Raw genomic sequence first — 14610 nt, 5'->3', positions numbered from 1 at the left:
GGTTTTTATATACATGTGAGAAAGCTCCATTGTAACAGAGCTCAGTAGCAAGGTTCACTCTATCACAGCTGAATCTTACATAAGGAAGTCAAATTAGAATCAATGTAGAGTGATTTATGTAGAGACTGTAAGAGGGTTAAAGTACAAAGAATGTAGATACAAGAAGTTAAGGGTTCAAAAGGGTATAGTAGCACTTAATCATTGACTAATTTAACATCTATACACTTATCCAAAAAGATATGCTAAAATTATAACAGTGACTTAATTACAAATTCAGGATAAGAACATTCTTGCCGTAACCAACTCTCACACATGTGCACAGGCAAAGAGTTGTATACATCTACATCTCTGTTTTTAGTTGTACGCATCTACATCTATGTTTTTAAAGGAACCCCTCAAAAACTACCTTTGAGGTCAGTCAAATGCTCACATAAAATCCCCTAGCATCTCTTAATGGGCTCTACTGCACCTCAAGGAGTGTGTACCATGTTGGGGCAGTATCAGCTGAGGCCTCATAATCAGTGGCAGTCTTTCAAGTATTGTCCACTGGAGAGATGGCAGACTCCAAGATCCATCCCACTGGGATGAGTGTACTGGCGCAGGTGCCATGCCTCAGGAGAGCTCAGAGGGCTGCTCCCGGAGGGGAGTTTGGACTGCTGTTCATGGGGTTGTGAGACAGTTTGCTTTACTTATCTGTCATTTCCCATGCTGGCCAAAACACAATCTCGTAGCCACTGAACTTTTCCCCACAAAGTCTAGTAATGATGATACCATTCCAACTGGGCTACAATACATTTTTTTCAAAATATAACATTGGTAGCATTTCACTTGGTTTGTAATTAAGTGGGAGCATCAGGAAACTAACTTTGCTAAAGCAAATGCTTTAGGAAATTCCTTCCAGCACCAAGTGATAGAACACTAAATAGTAGCAGAATATAATATTTTATTATAATATTTATTACACTAATTACAATTATATTAAATTAAATATATAATATGTATTACATTAATTATAATTATAATTTATTACATTATATTTATTAGAATAATTATTACAAAATTGAAGGTTTCATGCCATCTTTATTTTGAAAAGAGAACTTAGATTTGTTATCTGCATAGCCTCAGCATTTGTAAATCACCACAGTGGAGAGGGTATACTTCAGATACTGATTATTTTTCAGGTTCTCTGAAATCTCAGAGGGGTGCATATTCACACAGACTCACTGAGCTCCAGCCTGCAGAATTTGCAGAACACTTTTTCTAGTAAAATGTAAAATTCATTGTGCGTATGGTTGCTGATGAACTGGCCTATCTGTGATATTTGTCACTATGCAGTAAGGTACATGTTGAAGGCATTTTCCTATTACAGTGGGGGGTTTCTAGATTTCCAGATAAATTTTTAATACAGTTAGAATATTTATTGTCTTTTAAAAGCAAAATGTATTTCTGAAATTATTTGTCAAAGAAGTCTATGGTAATTATCATGCATAAAACATTAATTGTTTGACTTTGCAGTTTGTCTCCTCAAAACAAATATTGATTGAATAACTTGAAGATAATTACAAAAAATAAAAAAACAATTCTTTTATATGAATGACAGGACTTAAAAATTCCATATTATTCAGTGAAACTTAATCCTTAATGAAGGACTGTTGTAAGATTTCTGAGAGAGACAGGACCTGATTTATATTTAGAGTGAAGGATTGAGGTACCCTCTGTCTGGGCCTCAGATAAGTGGCCTTGGTGGGGCCTGTGAAGCCTTTTGCATAGTAAGAAACTAGTTGTTGTGCAGTTAGAAATTACTTTAAGGTAACCATGGTGTTAATAGGCTTTCTGGGTGTGAATTAGTGTAGAGCTGCAGTGTGAAAGGGACCATCTTAAGGCAAAAGTAAACGTTTCCTGACCAATGATAGCCTGTTCACAACTTGTAAACTGTTGAAGTGTATATAAACTGCCAACTTTTAGACAATAAATGGAGAACATAGCTTTAGCCATATTAGCTTGATCTGCATTTGTCCAGTCCAGCTTCCCTCATATTATAAGAAGTCCTTAGCTTCTAAGGACTGCTACAGGTTTGTAGTAGTAGATTAAAGTTCTAATGTGGTGTAACTTCTTTGATTCCAACACTTATCAGTAACCTGAATGTAGTTTTTCATTATTTATACTGTGTGATATAAGTGTTTCCCCTTTTTTTATATCTGGATTAAAACAGAAGTGCACATTTTTACTTTTTTTTTTTCTCTTCTTTTGGTTTTGAGTTTCACTTTGTGTAAATTGATATTCAGGGCTTGCATCCACATATAGTTTGGAAAATATTTAGTTCTCCAGGTAGTTGATTCTGTTTTGTTTGCCTTCATTCCCATTACTGTGTCAGTTTGGAAAGGGAAAGACTAATCTCCTAATACTCCTTTAGCAAGCAGACTGGCAAAATGTGCAAGTGGGACTGTATCCCCTCTTTATATCCTCAATCCCTTTACAGGCTTCCTGAGAGCAAGAGAAGTCAAATACTTGATGCCTAGTCCTATGGCAATCTAGTTTTCAAAGTCTCACAACAGTTGCAAAACTCCATTTTTGGAAGTTTTTTGTGCAAGTTTATCCGTGGTTAAAGCAGACTGTTACAGCTTCACTTAGCAAGAGAGGGATTATACACTGGTGTGTCTAGGGATACAGGACTGTCTGCATTAGCTTTGTGTAAACATGTAGTGTAATGTGCATGTATACAACAAGTTTAATAACAATTCTCTACAGAGCTTTGCCTATTTGCCTACAGAATTCACAGAATCATTAGCTGGAAGGGACTTTAAAGATCATCGAGTCCAGCCCATGCCCTAACAAAACCATGGCACTGAATGCCACATCCAGTCTTTTCTTAAACACAACCAGGGATGGTGACTCCACCACCTCCCTGGGCAGACCATTCCAGTATTTTATCACTCTTTCTGTAAAAAACTTCTTCTTAATATGCAACCTATTTGTTCTGTGACTTCAGCAAAATTATGCTCATTTTCCCTTTTCTCATGTTTTTTTCATGAATGCAATTTTTCAGCTGGCATAAAACATTCATCCAGACATGCAAAAGTCTCTTTGATAAAGGGGAAAGAGTGATTGATTGTATGTTGCATATAGGTAAAACCTTACAAAGTGAAGGCCTTGTGAAGTCTGGCTCAGGTCTGCTACTTCAGCTAAGCAGAAAAGGACTACAGGAAAATGATTCAGCTGAATTAGATGTATAAAAACAAGTCATATAAACATTACATGTTCACATCACGGTACATGGTTGTTGGTTGAATTGTATTTGTTATGATTTAAAAGGATGTAACTGAAAAAGGCGTGACTGCTTAAAAAGGCATGGCTTTAACAATAAAGCAGCTCGCCTTTGCACCTGCCTAGGGACTCTGTGTCTCTACAGACCCTCACTCACCTCACAACTGTACACTGTAAAAAACTCATTTCAGAAAGATACATTAATTTGCAAGTTGGTAAATTTGATCTTTCTCATTTACCTCTGTGTGCACACAGGTGCTATACAGAAAGTCCTGCCAGTTAAAACTGGCAAAACGACAGACCAACTATTTTCTTTGTGTGTTCTTAAAAGGTATTTGAAACAAGAAATTTCTAACCTATGTATTTTCCAGTAAAAAGAGATAGGATGGTGTATGCAGAAATGTTATGTTCTAAATAATCATTTTTAAAAATGGTAAAACAGTTGCCTTTTGGCATCCTGCACTCAGCTGACAGTTTGTGCTTTGTGCTGACTACAATCAGATTGTAAAAAAAGAATGTATGTTAACCATAATATGGCTTTTGTAAAATACCACTCCCAAGTGTGAGATTACAATATGAAATGCATCATCCTAAACACATCCACTGTCACAATTTATTCTTGTACTTTTGAAATGTCATTGTAAGGTGAAAGTCACAGAAGCACAGAAGGGATTCCACTGAGTTGGAAGGGACCCACAAGGATCATCAAGTCCAACTGTCCAACTCTTGGCCCTGTGTAGAATGCCCCAAGAGTCACACCATGAACCTGAGAGCATTGTCCAAATGGTTCTTGAACTCACGCAAGCTTGGTGCTGTGAGCACTTCCCTGGGAGCCTGTCCCAGTGCCCAACCACCTGCTGGGTAAAGAACCCTTGTTTTTAATATCCAGCCCAAAGCTCCCCAATGCAATCATGCCGTTCCCTCGGGTTCTGCCAGTGGTTACGAAACAGAAGAGATCATGAGATATGGTTGGCCCTCCTGGCTGCCAGGGCACTGCTGACTCACATGCAATTTTCCCACTGACCAGGACCCCCAGGTTCCTTTCTGCAGCACTACTCTCCAGCATCTCATTCGCCAGGTATTGAATTCAGCACTTTCCCCTGTTGTACTTCATATGGTTGGTGATTTCCCAGCTCTCTAATTTTGAGGTCTTTCTTCAGGGCCTCCTTGTCTTCGAGGGAGTCAACAGCTTGTCCCAGTCTCCTAGCATCTGTGAACTTGCTCAGTATCCCTTCCACTCCTGAGTTCAAGTCATTTACGGAGCTGTTAAAGAGCGCAGTGCTAAAGATGGAGATCTGTAGAGTCCTACTGGTGTCAGATCAGCTCTCTGAAGTCACCCCATCATGCCTGATTTTCACCCTCCATGCCTGACTTGTGAGTCACTTGCTCACCACCCCATGATGTGTTTCTCCAACTGTGTGCTGAACATTTTCTCCAGAAAGATACTGGGAGAGATACTATTGAAAGCTTTTCTGAAATCCAAAATGAGTGCATCCAGTGGCTTCCCTTGATCAGCTAGGTGGGTTACCTTGTCATAAAAGGATCGCAGTTTTGATAAGTAAGACTTCTCTCTTATGAAGCCATGCTGGCTGTGACCAATGACTGTGTTGTCTTTTAGTTGTTTTTCAATACCTTCCAGAATAATCTTCTACATAACATTATTGGGTACTGTTAGTGAGACTAAAAGACCTGTAGTTTCCAGGGTCATTCTTTTTGCTGTTTTTGAAAGTTAGGACAAAGTTAGCCAGCTTCCAGTCAACTGAGACATCTCCTCTGTCTTTGGGTCAAATCTACTTTACTCAAAACAAAAGTACAATCTATCAGCTTTGTGTTACTAAGAGAAATAAACTGTAGTATATATGTGGAAGGAACTCACAAGGATCATCTTAACATTGTTAGCACCATGCTCTAACTGAGTTAATCTGTTCTGTCATTATTTCTTTTTTTTTTTTCTAGGAAATTGCAATAGCAGAGAATGCAAAATGCAGTTGTCCTATACCTACACATGTATTCCTTCACATCTCTGTTGGCTAGCTTTTAAGCCTACTAGCAGTAGGTTTGTAGTTCCCATGGTAGGAAATGATTAAAGGTAACCAGAATTTTCCTTCCATTACTTTTAATTTTAAAACTACAATTCACACTCTTTTTTTCCTTTGCTTTGTTAAGCAGCTAGTGTTTGATGCAGGTTAAAATAGAACATCTTTCAGCATATGGCAACAGCTTCTCCAGAAAATTTTCAAGTGAGATGTATTTGTAGGTAAGTAAATTCTATGGTCCATGTGGACCTGGATATATGCATATCTGCAAAAATAATATTATCACAGCTGCATTAGCTATGACATATTTTTTAATGATTATTGTGGCCATATTGTTCACCAATGCAGTATGTTAAATTCTAGAGATGCCTAAAGTCACTTAGTGATTGCAAAGATACAGGTGCTCAGATACCTGGGGCACAGATATCAGGCTGTTCTATCATTTGCCTATGTTGTAGAATACATTTCAAAAGCTATTTTTTGTATCTCTCTTATACAGGACATATCCTGCTCCAAGGGAAAAAAAAAACACACTCTGAAAAAAGAAAAAACTACACAAAAAAAAAAACTAAAACCAAACCAAAACAAAAAAATTTCAAGTCAAAAAAGCCTCTGTTGTTAATGATATGATGTTGGAATTTTTAAGTTATTTTTCCCTATGTGAAAAAAAAGATGCCAAAATTTTCCTTGAAAAAAAAATAATCTAAGAAAACCTGGTTCAGAATTCTGTCCTCCATTGGCTGCATTTGTAATTAAATTTTGCATTTGTGTTCAGTCTAAAACAAGGTGCTGTAGGGTCCCCTTTCCCATCCTCCCCATCCAGCTCCTTCTCCTCTGAGCCCAAGCCTGGGCTGCACCCTGTGCTCTGCTCCTGTTCTGAGGATGTCCAGGGTGGTTAGGATTCATCAGGTCACACCTCAGCCTGTCAGGGCTTGGCGGCGCGTCCTTTGCCCTGCTGCAGCCCATTGCTTCATTTCATCTGCACAGAGCCTGGCAACAGCCTGGCCTCGTTGCATGCAAACAACCACAGCCAGCCAAACAAGCTGGCTATTTTCATCCTGCTTACCTGTCACATATCTATAGCTTTGGCTAAACTATTCAGTGCTGTTATTAACCCCAGTCTGGGCCATGGTAAAGAAGCAAACACTGCACTCATGATTGTGCACATGTGTGTGCAAGCACATGCAGGCATAGGGTAGGGCCCAGCAAGAGCTTCTGGTTCTGGGCTGAGAGTGATCAGGACTAGGCTACATACCCCCTGGGCTACATACATACTCTCCTACCTCTCTCCTTTCCCCCTTCCTCTCCCCACACCACACTGCCTGCTTAAACTCTTCCTTGCTCATCTCCACTCTCCTCACTCAGCTCCTCACTCAGCTGCTTTCAACCTCTCTCACTGCTTTCTCAGTTTTTTCATAATTTTGTTAATGTGAAAGGTTGACTCATTCTATGTCTTCCACTGCCTTGGTCTGACAGCCTATTTTCTTCATGGCATTTCTTTCTTTTAACCCATTTCCAGTGACTCTCCTCACCAGCCTGCCCCTCCTGCCTGTCATGATCTGGTCTCTCCTCCTACCTCTCCTTCTCACGATGCTTTCTGTCCCTCTTCTCTCCTGCCCAGCCTGAATCAATGGAGCAGGGACATCCATGGAGGAGGTGAGGTCTCAGTCCAGGTAGTCCTACAGCCTCAACTGCAACCACAGCAAACACACTCCTGCTGTCCTCTGCCTTTTGCAGGCTCCCACCCTTACCTTGGCTCCTGGAGAAAGAAGACCTCAAGCATAGAAACATGGGAGTTTTGGCCAGAGTCTTCTCCTGGGGCAAAAAGGTACCCTTCTAAAGATGACATTTCACACAGTATGTGTGCACCTGAAAATTGACTTTTACTTGCTTTGTCTTGAAACTGGTTTAATTAGGGGCTGTGCTATCCAGAAAAATAACTAACTTACTGGTAATAGGATAGTGAGAGAAGAACCAGGAACAGCAGTGAGTGCTGAAGTAGTTTCTAAAAAGAAGCAATAATATAACATTAGCGCAATATTGTATTGCTTATGTTTCTTTGGTGTTTTTGCAAGACATCTTTGTCTCTTGTTAGAAATAAAAGGCAAATCTATTCTCAGGCAATTCTTCTCCCCTACTTTTCAGCCTTAATGGTATTTGCATCTCCTCCACCTTCTTCCTTTTTCTTTTCCTTTCTTCATTCCTTTTTAGTTGTAATTCAATCTCTTCCAACACACGATCTCTTTTCTTTTTTTGGCACTCCCTCCGCCTGCTCTCTCATTAGTTTGAGTTAATTAGGAATAGTAGGCAGCCCTCAATCTGTTATGTGTTAAAACAGAACAATCCAAAACAGAGGCACAGACACAACTACGTGATTTCATTGTCTAAGGGAGACAGAAAACCAGTGGGGATTCTCTTATCTAGACTAACATCTTCCCAATGGTTAACCTAACCGGCTTTAAAATGTTCCGCAATTGCAGATCTGGGACAACAATCTTTCCCTGTTTCCTTTTATTTTTTTTCCTTTTTTTTTTTTATTTCATCATTGGCAAGAATGAGTGAATTGGAATGACATGGAGGTGATAGAGGAAGAGAAATAGTTTACATGTCAAAATGACAATTTATATTACATGGTTAACAGAATGAGTGGTACGTGCAATGGCTGTGGGTATTTTCATCTGCTGTGTTGTACAATAAGGTCCTTTTTTTCCCCGAAGTGTATCATCAAGATCACTCCCTATTCAATGCAGATTGTTTGCTTGAAGGATCTCTTTCTAACAGTAATATCATTTGATAAATGTCATACTGAAACAAGAATTTAAGTATTCACTTGTTTCTATTAGTGAATCGTGTATATATAAAGGTCATGCCTGGTATTTTTCCTGTAGTGCTGATCACAGACCTTAGGGCAGAGTGTGCTGTGGAAGTGAATTATAACACGTCTAAGAAATCAAGCCCTGATTCTGAAGGTAAGGCCTTACATTTTTTGACTGACTACATACTTTGGATACTCTTTGGATTAAATGCATGCTTAGGAAAGACAAGAATAGCTGTGCAACTAATACAAAAATTTATGCTTGAATTAAACATAAATGTGAGTGCTTTTGCATGCTTATGAGGCTGTTAATATATGTATATTTAAATGCATAAATAAGTAAAGTTTTAATCTTCAAAGATTGTTGTGTAAGATTCATGAACTATAGATAACCACATTTATAATAATTGTTAATTACATTTTTAATTTGGTACGTATGTGCTTGTATGCATATGAAGTTGTGTGGCAGTAATTTGTGTCAATAATTGATCCATTAATTAGCAATGCTAATGCAGTAAAGCTTTAAAGTTACACAACTTTCAATGACATTTTTTGAAAACTGATATCCAGGATATAGAATGAAAAATCTATTGGAAAAAAGGAAACAGAGATATTGTAAGTACTGCCATCAAAATATCATGATCTGTGTTAAAAAAAAATAATTTCCTTTATGCCAGAAACATTTCTTTATGACAGAGAAGACATCAGGCTAATGAGACACAAAAGGAATGCTTAATGAATGACAAAGTATAAGCTTGATTATCAGAATATATCAGAGTGCCACAGCACTGGTCTAGATAATATCCCCTCAAAAAGACATCCTTGCAGGTTTTACTGAGGAGTAGGGGGGCATGAAGTTTCTGGCTGAATATAGACAACATGAAACCAAACATCTCCATACAAAGATGTTGCAAGAAGTTTAGGAATTTTTTACAATTTATTATTATAAAAAATACTGTTTGTTTATTTATTACCCCAGCTATTGGTACAGTTACGTGCAAAGTGCATTAAATCCAGCAAGGAGACAGATTTGGTCCTTATACTGCTCCTCCATTTGATCTTTTCTTTCTATAGTAATGCAAAAATGTAGTGATTGTTGTGGGTCTAATTTACACCCACAAATGAAAAATTGTTCTTTTTTCACCCATAGAATTAGAAGACTTTACCTTAACACCTCTATTGCAGTACTGGCCATTACAACTATTTAATTTATACTAATTAATCTTTCTCTGTGTGTTTTATATTACGATGTAAAAGTGACAAAAGAAAAAGATATAAACATAAACTTTGATAAAAATTAAGGACTTTAAAAATCTCTATACTAGATCACATTAATAATTTTATGCAGTGATGGCATTAGTAATATTATGAAGTATTGACATCTGAAACTATATTACTTCCAGTGCTATAAAGAAGCCAAAAAAACTTGTATGAACCATTAATAATAAATCCATTTATTATTCAGAAAAAAAAATATTAGGGGGGAATTATAAAACTAAGTTAATCTAAAATCTATCAAAAAGGTGTCCAGAAAGTAAAAACTTTTAGAAAGGGAGGAAATAATTGTCACCTTATCACACATATAGTAAACATGCTAGAAATCCTTCAAGAGTAAAGATCCCTTCACATGCTCAGAGTAGAACTATTGTTTCTGTCATATCTTGTAGTTTTCCTCATGTCAAACTAATAGGCCAGCCCCTGAAATTTTTCCGTGCCTAAAAGAGGAAGACCTTCTGTACAATGCACATAAAACCCCTGTCTTCCACCAACATATAAAATGATATGGCAAGAGTAGGAGAAAGATAGTGCTGTGGTGTAAGAAGTTTGCATTTTAGTATGTAAAAAACCAGGGTGGGTATTTGTCACAAGCTGAGAGTAATGACGACAAGGTTGTTACATAACACAAAGCAGAATCTACAGTTCCAACTGTTCTCAATCCACTGCTGTCCCTGAAGTCCAGTTCAGACACAGCTTCAACAGCAAGCTCAGCTTGAGCCACGCTCAGTATGACACTTTGTGAAAGCTTCAGAATGCAGGGTAAGATAATAAACAGCTGCAGAAAGTGAAAAGTAACTTTTAAAATGCACAGGTAATGCAGAGATGTCTGTGTCCTGTAGATATTAGTAGAACATAGCAATTAATACATGTGGTTGTCTAACCAGACAAAAACATAAAGCCAATTGTTTTATAAATTATCCTTTAAGAGACACTGTTCCTAGTGGGACAACAACTTTAATACTAAAAACTGCTCTAAATCAGTTTGGCATGATGATAGTTTATCTTGTGTTGATAATGCTTATGCTTGCATTGCAATTGATTTAGACTTACTCTTGAGACATATAGAGGTAGATTCACAGAGATAAATATACTTGTAGGATACAGTGGTATTTTGATACTTGAAACTGTGACCTTTTAGGATTTTGTGTGGTGCTTAAAGATACCTCAGAGATAAAACTCAGACTAAAAATTATTTTAAAATTCACTACTTATATGTTTAGACCAATTGCTAAAAAGTACATAAAAGCAGATATTGCTGGCTAAACAAAAATAAAAAAAAAATCCAGAAAAACAGAAGCTTATAATGTTTGAACTGCAGCAATAGAATTTGTGAACTCAAATACTTTGTTTAGGCTATATAGAAAAGTACTATGATGAACCAGAATCATCTTGTGCACAGGTACATGCAGAATATTAACTGGATTGCTAAATTCCTCAGAAGCCAGAGGTTCAGTAGGAAATTTTGATGGTTAATAAGCCTTAATCTGTTGATAGGAATGTTGGAAAAAGATTTTGTGATAGTGAGTACAGCTTGCTGTATACAGAAATGCTTGCATCTTCATATAGCAGCATAAAAACCTATACAAAAAATATTTTCATCCATTATTCAGAGATGTTTGAATGCTTTTATATTTTAATCATGGAGATAGATAACTGAAATTGTTAGGATGAAGTTGGCATATTCTTACTGTAATGGAGTTAACTACTCAAATATCCTTTTAGTTTTTGAACCCTGACCATTCCTTTTTACAAACACATCCTTTTTAAACCACTGCTTGGCATTACACAGACTGCAGGGTTCTGCAAATGCTCACCATGAAGCAAAGTCCTTTCTATCATTAATATTCATTCTCAATTCTCCATATTGGCTACGGGCTACAGCTACGGGCAAAACCTATTTGACAAAATGTTTTTACGTGATACTCAGGTTAATATATTTTCTTAGTTGCTACTGTATTGCTTAAACTTTATTGTGAGTCAATTAATTTAATTGATCTTCCTTTTAACTTCCATTAGCATTCATATTTATTCCAAAATTAAAGCAAAATTACTAGTAAATAAAATTTAGAGGCTGAGAAGTAATATCTTTTTAGATCAAAGGAAGCAGCTTTTCTTATTTTGTGGTCAGGACTGGGGAAAAATAAAAAAGAAATCAGAGAACTTTATTTGGATGTACTTCTGAAATTATGACATTCATGTATGTTTGAAATTTTTAAACTTTTTTGAAAACAAATTGCCATGACTAGTTTTAAGAAATATTCTTTGTGGTATTTGTATAAACTGAACAATGAAATATTGTACAAAAGCACAATGACTTCAGAATATGTTGTCAGTGTATATTATTTAACTAATTCTATATTTCAGTTCATGATGGAATTAGGGATTGAATAGGAGAAAAGGGGATGGATTTGAAATGCCTTATTGAAACTTTACCCTTATTAACTCTTACAGTTCTCACAGAGGTAGAATGGCAAGATAGCTATTTCACTGGCCTCATAAAAACAATTCTTGTATTTCATGTTATCTTGTTTTTAAATGCTTTATTTGTACAATTATAGCTACACTAAAACAAGACAAAACTTTTTAGTCCAATAGAATATAATGTTCATATTAGTTTGCTTTACAGGCTATCACAAAGAGAAGAGATGGGAAAATAAATAATAAGAAAAATATTGTCAAAGCAACTTTTCCACTTTGTCTTTCAGAACATTTTAAACTGATTGCCTTTTCATCCAAAAACTGATGTCTATCCTTAAATAGTTCTGATTTTATTAAGTGAACTGAAAATGAAATTCCTCAAGCACTGAACATTTCTGAACTGTGTGTACTAAAAGTATCGATAAATTTACTTCCATCCTGTGACAACAGCACTCTTTGACTTTATATGAACTTACATGACTTTTCTAGCTAGCTAAACATCCTCTAATTTAAATTTTTTTCTTGTTCTTCATTGCAAACTACAGCACTTGAATCTCATGTAATTTCTCCTCAGTGAACAGCTATTTTGTAGTTTTTCTCAGAACACTCCTGAGTAGTGTTTTGAGAAAAACTACTGAGTAGAAATTTTTGTCTCTTTTCACTGAGATATGACAGTATTATTTTCCATCATTAAGGATCCTTGGCAATGAAGGACACTTTGAAAAGAAATGTATAGAGAGGTTTGATTTTCTAAGAACTTACAATCTTGGAAAATATTGTACACTTGTAGTACATAATTATTTCAAGTACATATTTAGGTTTTTTTTAACTTGATTTCTTACAATAAATCCGCTATGCAGATTTTGCTGAAAGAGCTGCTATTGATGAAAGAAGAAGGAAAGCTAATCTTGTGAAAAACAGACAAGAAAGTGTAAGGGTTCATAGACAGTAGACTCCAAACATACTGCAGTTTCATTCTAGAGAGCCTAGTATGTAGCTGTCAGCTTTACCACTTCTGGCGTACTGCAGTTATTTAAAACAAGACACAGGGAAAGCAATTTTATCAAGGAATGGTGAATAAAAGAGTGAGAAGTTTCAGTTTTAGAAAAACATTGAGTGCCCTTGTATGCCCCCAACTACTGTGATTAACTGATTAGACTGCAGTGGAAGAAAAGTTGTTCTGCCCAGAAAAACACCTGGTTTCTGCTCGGGAAAGTGGAACTGCAGTTCGAGCTCCAGCTTCCAGTAGTTGAAAAATTGGACAACTTATTTGGGAACATTTCTCTTCAAAAGGCACATCACAGAGGTATGGATGTTTATCCATTGCAAGGAAACATAAATTGTGTGCATGTGCTCTCACTTAGGTGGCAAAAGGAGGATTTAGCCATCATTTTGTAGAATGGGGAAATATTCAGAGTGGAAACTACAAAACAAAAGTTTCCTATTGACATCTTTCCTAACAAGTTTGGTTATATTCACTTAGATTATTTACATAAATCAATATATCCAATTTTCTCTTATTCTAATTCATATCTTAGCCCACAGTAGCTAAATCTTCATCTCATCAAAACTTTATTTTGATTAGTGCTCTAAAGTTTAGCTTATATGTAGTTTGACAATCTCTTTTTCCTCTGCTGCTTCTCCCTTCAACATCTCTGTTTTTACTTTCTGTTTAAGTAAAACTTTTCCTACTTGCCTATGTCAAATTAATACAAAATTTCGGGGACATTTTAAGAAAACATCAGAATTTTAGTTCATTTTGAGATGAAATTTTAAATCTTTCTTGACATTGATAAAAGGAGTAATAAAGGAGTAGTTTTATGGAAACCTTATCTTGAGTAAAACAACTGTGAATTTATCTTGATTATGAAAGATTAAATACTGTCTTCCACTGCCTGCAAAACTTCTGTGTCAGTGGAATCTGGCAAGATAAGCAAACAAAAAAGTAAGTAACAGTTTAATTTTTCAAGCCAGATTTATAACTTTAGCTTTATGACATTTGTTTTTCCTTTAAAAATTTTAAGAGATAAATAGTAACTTCTGCTTTTTACCACTGTCTCCTGCCTTTGATTTATTTTTGCCTCTCCTTTCTCCAGCATGATATGCTGATCATTCAAATAAATTTCAGTTTATTGCTATCATTATCACCCCGAATACAACTATCATCCAAGAAATGCATAATTCAATGAAGTTTTTTAGTACTTAGTATAATTATTGTGCATAAACCCTAGAATTCTCACTACCAAAGCAATATGCCAGAGAACATGTATTTGGCAAGCTTCAGCAAGATATTGGGCAATACACTAAAATTTTATCAACATAATTATTTATCTCAGGAATAAGAAACCTTGACATTCTCAGTTCTCATAGTTTTTCTTACACAAATGAAAAGGAACAAGGAGGTTTTAAATTTTTATACTGCCTTGTAATTTGTACAGTTAAATTAAAATAGAAATAATTTAAACTTAGTTTCAAAAAATATATAAAGCTCCTCAAAGATTTACTTTAAAGGTCTGAACTTGAGTCTTGGGACACTTTGGCAGCAGGTGACATTACGCACAAATCATCTAAAAAAGAGGTTTACTTACATCCTTAATTGCATATATTACCAGGGCTGCACCCAGAGATGATCAGAGCATTAGCCTAAGGTTACAAAATATCAAACAACAGGAAAAGCTCTCTGAGACTTTAGGGTTTGATGTGTTTATGGAAAAAGAAGCAGAAAGCATACTACAATTCTTGGACAAAAAAATCCCCAAATGTTACTCGTGTTTTCTTATAAATTCTATAACAATCAGA

General features: G+C 36.1%; 1 long non-coding RNA gene across 2 annotated transcripts in view; it reads right to left on the bottom strand.

The window, feature by feature from the left end:
- The window catches only part of LOC146763667 (uncharacterized), an 82487-nt gene that overhangs the window by 6105 nt on the left and 61772 nt on the right, over positions 1–14610 (bottom strand). The window lies entirely within an intron of this gene.

Source organism: Lonchura striata, chromosome Z (assembly GCF_050655825.1).
Source record: "Lonchura striata isolate lonStrDom1 chromosome Z, ASM5065582v1, whole genome shotgun sequence".
NCBI lineage: Eukaryota > Metazoa > Chordata > Aves > Passeriformes > Estrildidae > Lonchura > Lonchura striata.
The sequence above is the reverse complement of the archived record's forward strand: the minus strand, read 5'-3'. Positions and strand labels throughout refer to the sequence as shown.